Below are 12,398 nucleotides of genomic sequence, written 5' to 3'. Positions count from 1 at the left end.
AAATATAGTTGATTTGTTTCATTTTGACATAAATTAAATAGAAAGAACGCAGTGCTGAAGTTGCAATTAAATCTACAAAATTACTTGGATGATAGTGACATATATTGGCCTCAATCGGGTAGAAAGCGACGTTAACGATACCTGTAAATTTGATTGTTTACTAGAAGAAATTAGCGCTCTTTATAAATAGAATATAAGCCTTATTCTTTTATGAAAATCTGACAATGATTATGATTACAAGTTCCACATTTTTAACATATTGCCCGACACATATTTGTCATTCTAAGTTAGCTTCTTATGTTCGGTGTCAACTACAGAACGATGACACGGGAGCAGTCATGAATCCAAATGTATAATAACTATGGTTAAACTCTGTGAGAAGTGGTCCTATTATCCTTATGAACATCAGTATAGATGTTCTCCGTACAACATTGATGACCTAAATGAAGTTATCATAAGTACGGTTCACCTGAGAATCAGTTTTTGCATTTGCTTAAAGAACTGCAACATTTTCCAAAGTATACATTTAGAGGAAAGCGTATGTCCGCGTTTTTATTTTTCTGAACCATTTATGAGAGCTACTAAGTGTATTTTTTATTAGTATTTAAGCGAAACGTTTGGTGGTAAGCGTGAACACCTAAAGTGGAATAAATTAGCACAATTATATATAATATAGTGTTGTCCCAGTTTTCAAATCAATATAAATTGATAAACAAATATTAATACAAAAAAACAGCTAGAGAAACAGTATCTTTTTAAATTTCAGATGAAAAGATTTCGGTACTGAGTACTATATCGTACCGCCTGAAAGACCATTGAAAATATATACACATACAGTCAATAGGGTACGGAAAGTGGTTTCCGGGTTTTATCTTTAGCCTTGGACAAAATATTATGCAAAAACAAATATTTACAGTATTACTGGTATTTATAGATATACTTGAAATGAGATAAAATTGGTATCTTGAACCCCTTTATGAAATTCTGCGTATATTACTGTATGCAGTAATCGTGTATAATATAAAAACAGAGAATTACTTAAAGTTTTATCCGAATAAGTATTACCAATAAAAAGTTATTATAGTTTGTCGTTCCATTTTGGAACTTCATTTATGGAAATAATTAACCAAACCTAACATACTACCTACCTTAATTTAACCATACTTAGAAAAGATATAATTCAATGCTTGCTGAACCTTTAAACACACAAGTGAAAGTCGTCTTGATAAAAGTCGGCAAGAGATACCATAAAGGAAAGATTTTTTGGATAATTTTCTTAACATCTCGCACCGTTTGCAAGATTTGAGCCTACTTCCGGTTGGAGTTTTTAATTCTTGTATGATCAGTGTTTTCTTTCTTCTTGCATGAAATATGTAATAAGCAAATATATTACACACACAATTAATTATAATGTCAGTGATGTATACTGTTCATTGGGCAAAATACTCCAAACAATAAAGATTCATCTTGGACTGGAGAAATGGTTATTCTTAGTTTTTCATTATCATTTGGCCATGAAACAAAACCCTGAGAGATATACAACCCCTGTATACAAATTTCTGGTGTTGGAATGTATGACTCGTAGAACATGATTTTCTTTTTAATTTTAACACTTCCCGTCTTCCCCTAAAAATGTAATAAATAAATAACGGCCATGTTTCTTTTTTTTAAATATTCCATTAGAACTGAACAATCTACACAAAATTCCCAATCGATCAATGAAAACGGTATAATTCTAGAGCCTATAGTTCCCGAGAACTCACTGTCGAAAGGATTTACCAGAAACTAATAAATTTCCACAACATATAAACTTTTCTAGCATTTTGGTATATAGATACACTGCTTGTAAATGATTTTACTAAGTTATTTTTTCTATTTTAAACATAACTATAATCAACGTAAGTTAGTTTTTTTAAATGATTTTTTGGGGAAAAGATATGATCCGATCACGAAGATAAACCAAGATTCCAGATATCAAAATCATATGTTTTATCATGGTCATCGCAAACAAAAAAATATGGAATCAATAATGCTAAGAAGTAAAAAATATAAAGAAATCTAAGTGGAATCAATGATGTTACTTAAAGAGAAAGCACTAAGATTTGATTTGGGCCATAATACTTTTCATTACATGTACTATGTTTCGTTCATGATTTTTTTTGTTAGGTACAATAGTTCAAAGTTAATGAAACTGTGTCGATGAAAGCTTTATGGCTAGCACTCTCGGATTTTCAGACAGAAAAGCAGACATATCCTATAAATATTTACACTAAAGACCGAGACACGTTATGAAAAATTAAAGTATATTCATTGTTATATAGTTGCTTCTTGCTGATATATTAGAATTACAATAAAGTCAAGATTATCCGCGGAATTGGATGGCGAGGCTAAAGGATAACCCGAAAAACTATAAAAATGAGGTGTAAATACAAAAAATATATGTCAGTATGAAATCTATTTTATTGAACAAAAAGCATAACAATATTTTTTAAAATTATGTACAGTACAACAGTAACTATGTTCTACGTCTAAATCATTAAAATGAAGAAAAGTTCATTATAGGTTTATTTCTTCATTGTTTTACATTTTTTTCATCCTGGAAGCACGTCCGACACTGATGCAAAGCCATCCGCAGTGACCAGTTATGGAAAATAATTATGTTGTGTATAATTATTGAAAATAATTATGGAAAATAATTATAATTATGCGGTTAAATTTTTTTCGCCGCACTCACGGATAATCTGCACCACGGATCATTCGCTCACGAATAATCGTGACTTTACTGTAATTAAATAATAGTTCAACACTCACCAAAAATGATTGGTTCCTATTGGTTGAATTGATTACTAAGAAAATCAGAATTTTTCAAAATTTATTGCACGAATGATATTTACTTACGTTTGGGAGAAAAATCGAGACATTTGGAGTTCTTAAACAATTTTTGGGAGAACAGATTATGCAAATTAAGAACTATATCGTCCAAACTAAGATGTCTAGGGACCCTAATCATGGTAATATTGAAGTTTGTAATTTATTATACTAACATCTGGAAACTGAATAAGGTAACTAACTAAGTAACTAACTCTATGGCCTATGGAGTCCGGAAGTTCAATGATGCAGCGTTTACAAAATCTCCCCACTGACTTCTATCCTTATCCAAGTGGATCCAGTTTCTACTTTGTATTCCTATTTCTGGGAGATCCATTTTAATATTGTCCTTTTATCTGTGCCTAGGTCCTCCTAGTGGTCATTTTCCGATTGGTCTTTCAGTTAAAACTTTAGAGCGTTCCTACTTTCTTCCATTCTGGCTACATACACTGCGCACCTAAGCCTCCTAGATCTGATGACCCTAACAATGTTTGGTAAACAATGTAAATTATGTAGTCCCTCGTTAAGGAGTGTCCGTCATTCACCATTCCTGTTCCTCTTGAGTCCGAATATTCATCTTAGGGTTTTGATCTCAGTTTCAGTCTACGTCCTTCTCTCAGAGTAAGCGACTATGTCTCGCAACCATACTTCATAAGGAAATCTATTATTAATATTAAAAAAATACAACTTTAATATTCCCATGACGCTTCCATCGATACAATCCCATTAATACGTATGTTCTGTGAAAACAACTTCATAGATCTAAGATAAGTAATGAAAAATGTATTTTTCCCGTGTTAAATCGAAGATATTAATCCATGCTAACTAATTGTAAACATTCCGGCGCCATCATAACATTTATGTTCAAGTGTCACGCATTTTTGGTTGCGCGAAAAAATCGCTGCGTGCTTCGGTGAAAAAAAAAACTCCTTATTTCTTGTATCCTTAAACGAACTGAATTACAACATTTTCTGTAAAATACAACGTGTGTTCGTATCGAACCTTGAGTTGGCAAAAATACATTTATTAATTTGGAAATCCGAATCACTAATACGCTTCAAAGTAGTCTTCTTGGTAATGTACAAGCTTTCCCCAGTGCTTTGCCAATGTTTGTAACACTTCTGGAACGCAAGTTTATGGAATGGTGAGCAAACCGTGCCGTCGCATTCCGCATGAGGTCTTCTCTTCACTCAAATCGGGTTCCTTTTCGTGGCATTTTCAGCTTGAGAAATAACCAAAAGTCACACGGAGCCAAGTCGGATGAGTAGATCAGGGAGTCTGACGACGCGACTCACAGAAATGTTGTGTTTGGCAATGAAAGTCTGAGTCAAATTTCGCGGACATTCTCCTCATGCCCAAATTCTCGTTCAAAATTAAATGTACGAATCCAGTTGAATGGTTTCCGCTTGAGTATTGCCAAGCTTTTGGCAAAATTTGATGCAATATCGCTGCTCAAGTTTTTCTGTCATTTTACAATAAACTGACATCAGACGACTGCTTACTCATTGGCCGCCTGCCAGCAACTAACGCTTTCTGTAGACGGGATAAAATTCACGACTGCACATGATCCATATAGCACACTACTTCTCTGGGATGTCCCATTTTGATCCCAATCATCCCATTCGGTTCCCGGGATTATTGGGACAATGAGAAGACATCCCATGGACGTCCTGCATGGGACGTCCTGAAGGATTCCCTGTAGGATGTCCACGGGACGTCCCAGATGGGACAGGAGGTCCGAGGAAAAACCAATAGACATCCCTTCGTGGTCCCGTTGAATATCCCGTATCCCGGGATAATAGCGGACATCTGGATCTCCCGAGGAAATCCTGTGGATGTCCCGGGAGCACATTCGGATAATCCTGGAATGTCCCGTCGTCCGTTGCGGGCAAAGTCTCGGACATCCCATGGACGTACTTGTGCTATGTGGGAAGTGTCCCCCTCTACATCGACATTGAAGAAAGTTTCCCGCGCTTCATTGGTTTACGCGTTAAGAAAAATAAGGTTCGATAGTTTTTGAACACACCTCGTATATTTATTACGAGTGAAAAGAATTTTAGGTGGGAAAAAATTATACTTACTTTTGACGTGTTTGATCCTTGTAGATACGTAGAAGTAATCGTTTGAAAGGGTTTTGGTTTGTTTTCTATGTTGAGATTCGAGGGCACCTAGAAGAGGAAAGAAATAGATAATTGTTGGTATGTACTGTTAAACCCTTGTACTTACTATCTAACAACGTAAAGGTATTGATAATAATAATAATAATAATAATAATAATAAAGTGTCATATTTTTTGTAAATTAGGTCTCCATTTTAGTAGCTGTTAAGTATATCCCTAAAATTGATAAAAAATTTTTAACTTAAAATAAAACATAATATTTATTATTATTTTGCAACTGCAACTGACTTAAAGTAAATCTGTCAAAATTTTAATTCAGAAGATACATTCCATGTTCGTTTTTGAACACTTGAGACTCCTGTTGCTATTACTAATTTTAAAAAAACAAATTTTATAATTGGAAATACAATTGAAGAATTCTTACGAAACCACTTTTAAAAAGCAAAAATTTATGAATTGATAAGGTTAATCTTTAGTCACAGCAACCTCCCTCCCTCCCTCTCTTTCTCTCTCTCTCTCTCTCTCTCTCTCTCTCTCTCTCTCTCTAAATATATATATATACATTTTGAAGTCATTGAATTAGAAAAAATACATTTTTGTTAATTTTTGTTCACCAAAACTCCGTCATTTTGCCAAAATATTAATAACTTAGCTAAGTAGTAAGTAGTAAAATATTGTGCAGTACTCAGAAATACACTCATTTTTTCTATGTGAAAGAGGAACTAAAATAAAACTAGCCACCAATCAGGCCCGTAGCCAAACGAAAAATACAAGCGGGGACCCGGTAGAAGTTAGGGAGCCCGATCCAACCATATTATTGTTCATCACCATATTATAATTCATTTGCAAGCCTACTATGAACATTTTAGGTGGGCCAGTAAAACTTTAGGAGGGGTCCCACATATAAAATTTAGGAGGGGACCCCTTAGACCCCATGGATACGAGCCTGCCACCAATCATGTTAATTGCCTTTGCCATGCTTTCCAAATTTCAACTTTTTTATATGCCAGTAAAGTAATTTAAATTGTAATATTGAATCTTCGAAAACGTTATATTTAGTTCTAACTTAATTTTGAAGAATACTTTTAGCCAAAATAAATGTTCAGTTTATGGCAATGCTCAAGATATATTAATCAACAAGCAAATTAAAGAAGTTAAATGACTGATGAAATAAGAATTGCTCTTTCATTTACAATATTTTTTCCTAATACTTTTATTTAATTGATTTTCTTTAGCAAATTCAATCCAATACTTCCTTCCGAGGCTTATTAATTTTTACTCTAATTATCAAATATAGTTTACTTCTTATGAAATTAGCAAAACTGCTAAATATATTTAAGAATAGACCCTAAACACAACTAGCTTTTACTTGTAATCACTATCAAGTAACTAGTCTTAACCCCAGATGTTCCTCAAATCAGAGGTTCACATGCCTATTTCCATTGCAATATTACATTGAAACATATGGAAAAGTAAATAAATACAAGATTGTGATCATAATCCGCCAATTTTTAATAATTATCGATTTTTTCTGAGTAAATAATTTTAAAATGTTTATCTCAGTTAAAGAAATCGAATATTTTGAATACGAAAATACTAAAATGGTATAAATTCACGTAGTTCAGATGAATTTTCCTAAATATATGTATTTCAATGGGTAACAAAATTGATCATTTAGTATCACTACGACCATGTATAAGTTAGTCAAATCAACACATGACCAGTTGAAAGAAACGGAAAATTGGAAAGATTGAATAAATATTATTCAATAAAAGAAATTTGCAACAAATTGTGACAATTTTACAAAAAAAATAATATTGTAGGAGTAATAAAAATGAGATTCCTACAACTGTTGAATATTTTAATCAATCAATGATGGTTAATAATTAATTGTGCTGAACACTTTAATTGCAATAATCAATAGAATTGAAACCTTCTACCAAACTGTGCACAATAAAGAATATATTCTTGCATTAAATGAATTCTGCTGTCGTTGATAAACTTGTTCCAGCATGTACTATGTAAATTATTTAAAGAAAAATGTCCAAACCAAAAACATTAAACAATAAATTTCAACCAAAATTTTCAAATTAAACATTTTAAACAAAAATTTTCAAACTAAAAGTTTAAACCAAAAATTTCAAACTAAATATTTAATTCCAAATTTTCAAACTAAAACTTTTCTAGCAAATTTTCAAACTAAAACTTCTCAAACTGTAATCGAAAAAATAAGCATAATTTTTAATATACTTTTTTTTAAAAATTAAGCAAGAATTTGAAAATGATCAACCGATCAAATTGCATCAATAACTAACCACAGATCAGCCAAACAGATTTGGACCAGAAATAATTACTTTAGAATATGAGTCGTAAATCCAATCCTGAAGATTAAAGAGTTTAAAACAGTAATCGAAAAAAAAATTGAAGCAAAAATTTAGAAACTTTCTCTTAAAAAATAAAATATTTTGAAAGTAATCAGCCAATCAGATTATATCCAGATCCAGTAATCAAAAAATCAGTTTTCACCAAGAAGTACTTTCCACTAATAATCTTAGACAGTGAATTGTGACTAAAATTCAAAATGTAAAGCTGTTGTTGTTGCATTTAAATTGATTTTATTATTTGCATATCAGTTATCATAACTTAAGTTTTCCACACCAATTTTACACACACTGAAAACCAGAAAATATTTTTCTTAAAAAAGGAAACAATATTTAGCGACTTCAATAAAAGCGCTAAAAAAACAGAAAAATAATAAAAATACTAAAAGCAGAAATATTCCATTAATGCTATTATATACAGAAATGTTGAAGTCTGTACCAAGCCAAACAAATCAATAAAATCATTACTAAAACTAATTTTATATTAAGTACTAATTTGTTCGGCTTGGCACAGATTTCAATTTGTTTTATAGATAATAGTAATTAATTATTTGCTACTTTAGGCGTTTCATTGTTATTATTTTCTACTTTTAGCGCTTTTATTATAAACTTAATTAGAAATAACACTAATGCCATGGATGCACTTAAAGGAACTAGTTTCATAAGTTGGACCCTCTCAAAATCAAATGAGCATAACTTATTTGGTCTCGATATCTTAAACAAAATATTTAGTAATGAAAAACAATACTTTCAGAATGAAGATTAGTATTGGAAAGTAAACAGATCTTTTATATAATGTGAAATTGAAAGAAAAATAGAAAAAATATGAATCGTAATGTGAAATTGAAATCAATCTCAAACAAGAATTTCCCAGTTGCTGCGTTATAGCCGTTTTCTGGCGTATTCGTCATGCTAAAGAAAGAAAGTATTGTTCTTGCTCCAGTTCCCATTATTCTTACAAGCACGGACACAAGCCACAATCTACAGGGCTGATTATAGCCTCTCTTGCTAACACCTATTACTTTTTTCACTGAAGAGCAGTGGCTATATCGTTGCTTTAGGAATCCCGTACACCCTACTGCATTTATTTAGACAGTAATTCCCATTTTCATAATCTTATATTGCCATTTTCATTACGCATCCTATGAGTTATCCTGGGGCTATAATAATAGGAAAATACGTCTTTAGTAATTTTCGGCTAATCAGGGAAACAGTTTCTTTCATGATATTCATAAACGTTCAAAAGATGATTATGAAATGTCTGTCTGCAATTGACCGGTCCAATGGAGAAAACAGAGGTCCAAACTAAGCAATTGATAGATTAAACTGAAAGACGTGATTCTAAAGTTAATGCTACCTTGCAATAATTATGCACACACATTATATTGTAGCTGAAACAATACAATTGACATTAATTTAATTTTAAATGTTCTCACTTGCCTGTTAATGACGCAAACCTTCAGTAAAACAGCGTAAAATATTACCTAGCGTTACATTCGCTGTTCCCAGTTACATTTGTGCATGTGACGAGAGACCGTTTCTTTCCTTTTTCTATCGGCAATGTAAACAACTTTTATACTTGGTACTCTATTTTTGAAAATATTAAGCGGTTCAATCTAGGAGCCGGTTCGAATTCTGCAACTCTCCCTTACACCGTAATTCTTATAACCTTCAATAGAATTCTACATTATCAATTTGCAATATTTCACTCAAGAAAGAAAGATTTCATAATCAAAAACAAGTTGATTGACATATTTGTTAAAGCATAGCACCATCAACTAGAAATCATTGTAAACTAGAGAAGAAAAAGGTCAGACTTCATATTAAAGCGCACACTAATAGTGATATAAATCCGAACGTGGACAGCACAAATTAAATATTAATTATATTATTGATAATGTGTCCAGATATTAATGTTTTACACTCATAAAAATTATTTTGGAAGTAACTCTTTTCTCCAGATTAATTTACACAAAGTTTATCTATAGTATTTGTATTTGGTGAGTTGGAATTGGAACACTATAATCGTGAAAGCTGTATGTCTAATGTTCGTAATAGAATATACTATGCAGTATTCAAAGCATAAGGGAATCAAATTACATTACCAAAGCTGTGACAGAAAGAGACATGAAGTTTTCTGCAGAACGCTTAAGTACAAGGGAAAAGTGCTTTTCTACTTTATATTTTTTAATAATATCTGGATTAGAATATTTTAAGCTCTATTGAAATCTTAAAGGAGAAATATATCCAAAATTACCAAAATGTGAGTTTGATTCTACTTACCAAAAGGTACATTTAATTCCATTTTCCAAACATTGGATTTGATTCTATTTACCAAAAAGTGGGTTTGATTCTATTTACCAAAAAATGGCTTTGATTCAGCTTACCAAAACTATATACGTATTTGATTCCGTTTACCGAAAAGAGGAATTGATTCCATTTACCAAAAATTGGATTTGAATTTACTTATCAAAAGAATAGGATCTTATTCCATTTACCAAAATGTGTATCAATACATAACGTACCAAATATCTTCCTTACATATGAGTTAATTATATTTCCTTACTATCTCGAAAAAGTAGAAAACTATTAGTGGGCCATACCCTGTTTTAAGAAAAATATATACCGTAGAAAATTATTATCAATGGATTTATTAGGATCATTTGTGGAGGGGTTAGATGAAAATCAACTTCCCAAAAGATCGAGGTCAAATAACATATTTTACAAAACTAAGTATATTAAAATGTTACTTACGTCTAAAAGAGGAAAATAACGTTGCATTTTGTAATTTTGTGTTATCACAATTACCTAAAAGTTCCCTTGTGCTGCGGAGTAATTTTCTTCCACGAACATGTTTGCATAATTTTTCTTATTATTACACTTTCCCCCTTCTAAGAATCCCTATTTCCTTTTTCATCATTTATGATTACTCGTATTTTCTGCTAAATTAGGTTGTTAGCTTTATCTACGAGACATTAATCATAATTATTAAATAAAAATGCAGCTTCCCTTATTGCTAAAGAACTGAACTACTTAATTGATTAAAAGTTCAAGGAATACCATATATACAGTGATTATAATATAACCTTATATTAAGTACTTTTTCTGTACAATCTTCATTTTTTAGTTAAATATATAGTCATTGAATGATATTTATTAAAAATATGTTTCAGGTTATTTTCTATGAACTTCATCATTTGCATTGTTCCTCCATTTCAAATGTATTTTCCTTAGACGAAATAAAAGTGTATCATCATCATCATCATCATAGGTATTCTCTCGTTATATTCAGGTCACTTGCTGCAACTGAGAAAGTTTCCATACTCCACAATCTTCCGATAATCTCTTTGTTTTCGATTCGATTTCTCTGTTTTACTATCGTACATTAATTGTAGTGTCCTTCGTCCTTTCTCTCTTTCTCCTGCCACCATACCCTCTACCACGTCCCTCATGATACAGTTCCTTCTTACCCAATGTCCAAATAGTTTCTAATTCAGACATAATAATTTGTCTACATAAAAAGTTTTAATTCTATTAGATAGTTAACTGTTTTCAATGGCAGAAGATAGGTTTAGAGATAGTTACAATGATCACTAATTTATCATGCTGTATTGTATTTTACAATGATCATATCTTTTATTGAGTTTTACGTATCAATTAACTACTTAATGAAAAATTCTCCCCAATATTCTAAAAAATGTTTCTAGTATATATATATATATATATATATATATATATATATATATATATATATATATATATATATATAATAAAAAATCCTGACTGACTGAATAATTGATTAACTCCCAGACCAAATCACTTAAGGTAGAAACTTGAAATTTGAACAGAGCATAGAATTTGTGACTAAAGGTCCCACTAAGGAAGGATTTTTAGGAAATTTGGTGGGGAGAGATGTAAAGAGGTGATAGGAATTATTATCTTAAGATGGCCATACCTCGGACTCTTTGAAGGTTAGAGACATAGAATTTAGTATACGTACTTCTCATTTACAATAAATGGCCCCTCTTTTAGTGTTTTTTTGTTTCCCATACAAGCTAAGAAAAAAAGGTGGGTAGAAAAAGAGCCGAGTTTCAGTTGTTAAAATAAGATGAATTGAACAGGTGACTAGTTTTTAATAAATGGGTAGCATTATTAATGCTTGTATGAAGTACGAACGTGAAATAAAAGCAGGATAAGAAGGGCGAAATAAGTCTTTAGGAGGAAGAAAAGTCTCTTTTGCGTCCTTGAGTAAAGAGTTGAGAAAAAGACTCATAAAATGCATCGCATGAAGTATTATACTGTATGGGACAGAGGTACGAACATTAAGTGGAAAGGATTAAAAAAGACTGGAAGTTTTCGAAATGTGGGTGTGAAAAATAATGGAGAGAATAAGCTGGGTCGAGCGAAAGATTAATGAGACGATATTGGAAATGGTTGCGGAGTAAAAGAAACAATTTCAGATGAAATTGAAAAGAGATCGTAATAAGGGACTAACTTGATGTGTTGACAGGAAAGAGAGGAAGGGTTAAAGGAGGTTACAATTATTGATGGAGAGTATCAAAACAGAAAAATCATACGTGAAGACAAGGAACTTAGTTGAAGTCTGTGGAGCATGGAAGCTTTTCTGTTGCGGCAGGTGACTTCCCAATAACGTCAGCTACCTATGATGATGATGATCATGAATAAGATTCATCCACAATTCTATCTCAATGGACACCAAGTCTCGACATCCTACTAACTATCTGTTAAACACCATATACTCACACTAAACGAGGGATACAAATCTCAATGGACTTCTAGTCCAGACATACAATTACGTATATAGATACTCTTAGGAAGTGCTCGTAGTCCACAAAGGATTCCAATCATAACCGATTCGAAGTTTATAGTAACTTGTGTACAGGTATTATTTAAGGTACAGAAACAAATCCATATTATCTATATGTTATTAACCGTATTAAACTAAATTGTATTTTATGGCGGTAGATATCGTAATTATCTGAACCGGTCGTTAATTATCTGAGTGTCTC

At 31.8% G+C, this 12,398-nt stretch overlaps 1 long non-coding RNA gene across 2 annotated transcripts in view; it reads right to left on the bottom strand.

Annotated features, from left to right (window-relative positions):
• The window catches only part of LOC145673058 (uncharacterized), a 290,475-nt gene that overhangs the window by 254,235 nt on the left and 23,842 nt on the right, over positions 1 to 12,398 (bottom strand). For both annotated transcript variants that reach the window (XR_014128713.1, XR_014128712.1), the window contains exon 2: positions 4,950 to 5,036. This is a non-coding gene — a long non-coding RNA (uncharacterized LOC145673058). The remainder of the gene's footprint in view (positions 1 to 4,949; positions 5,037 to 12,398) is intronic.

This window comes from Thermobia domestica, chromosome 16 (assembly GCF_964235325.1).
Source record: "Thermobia domestica chromosome 16, izTheDome1.hap1.1, whole genome shotgun sequence".
Lineage (NCBI taxonomy): Eukaryota > Metazoa > Arthropoda > Insecta > Zygentoma > Lepismatidae > Thermobia > Thermobia domestica.
This window is presented reverse-complemented; position numbering and strand designations above follow the sequence as displayed.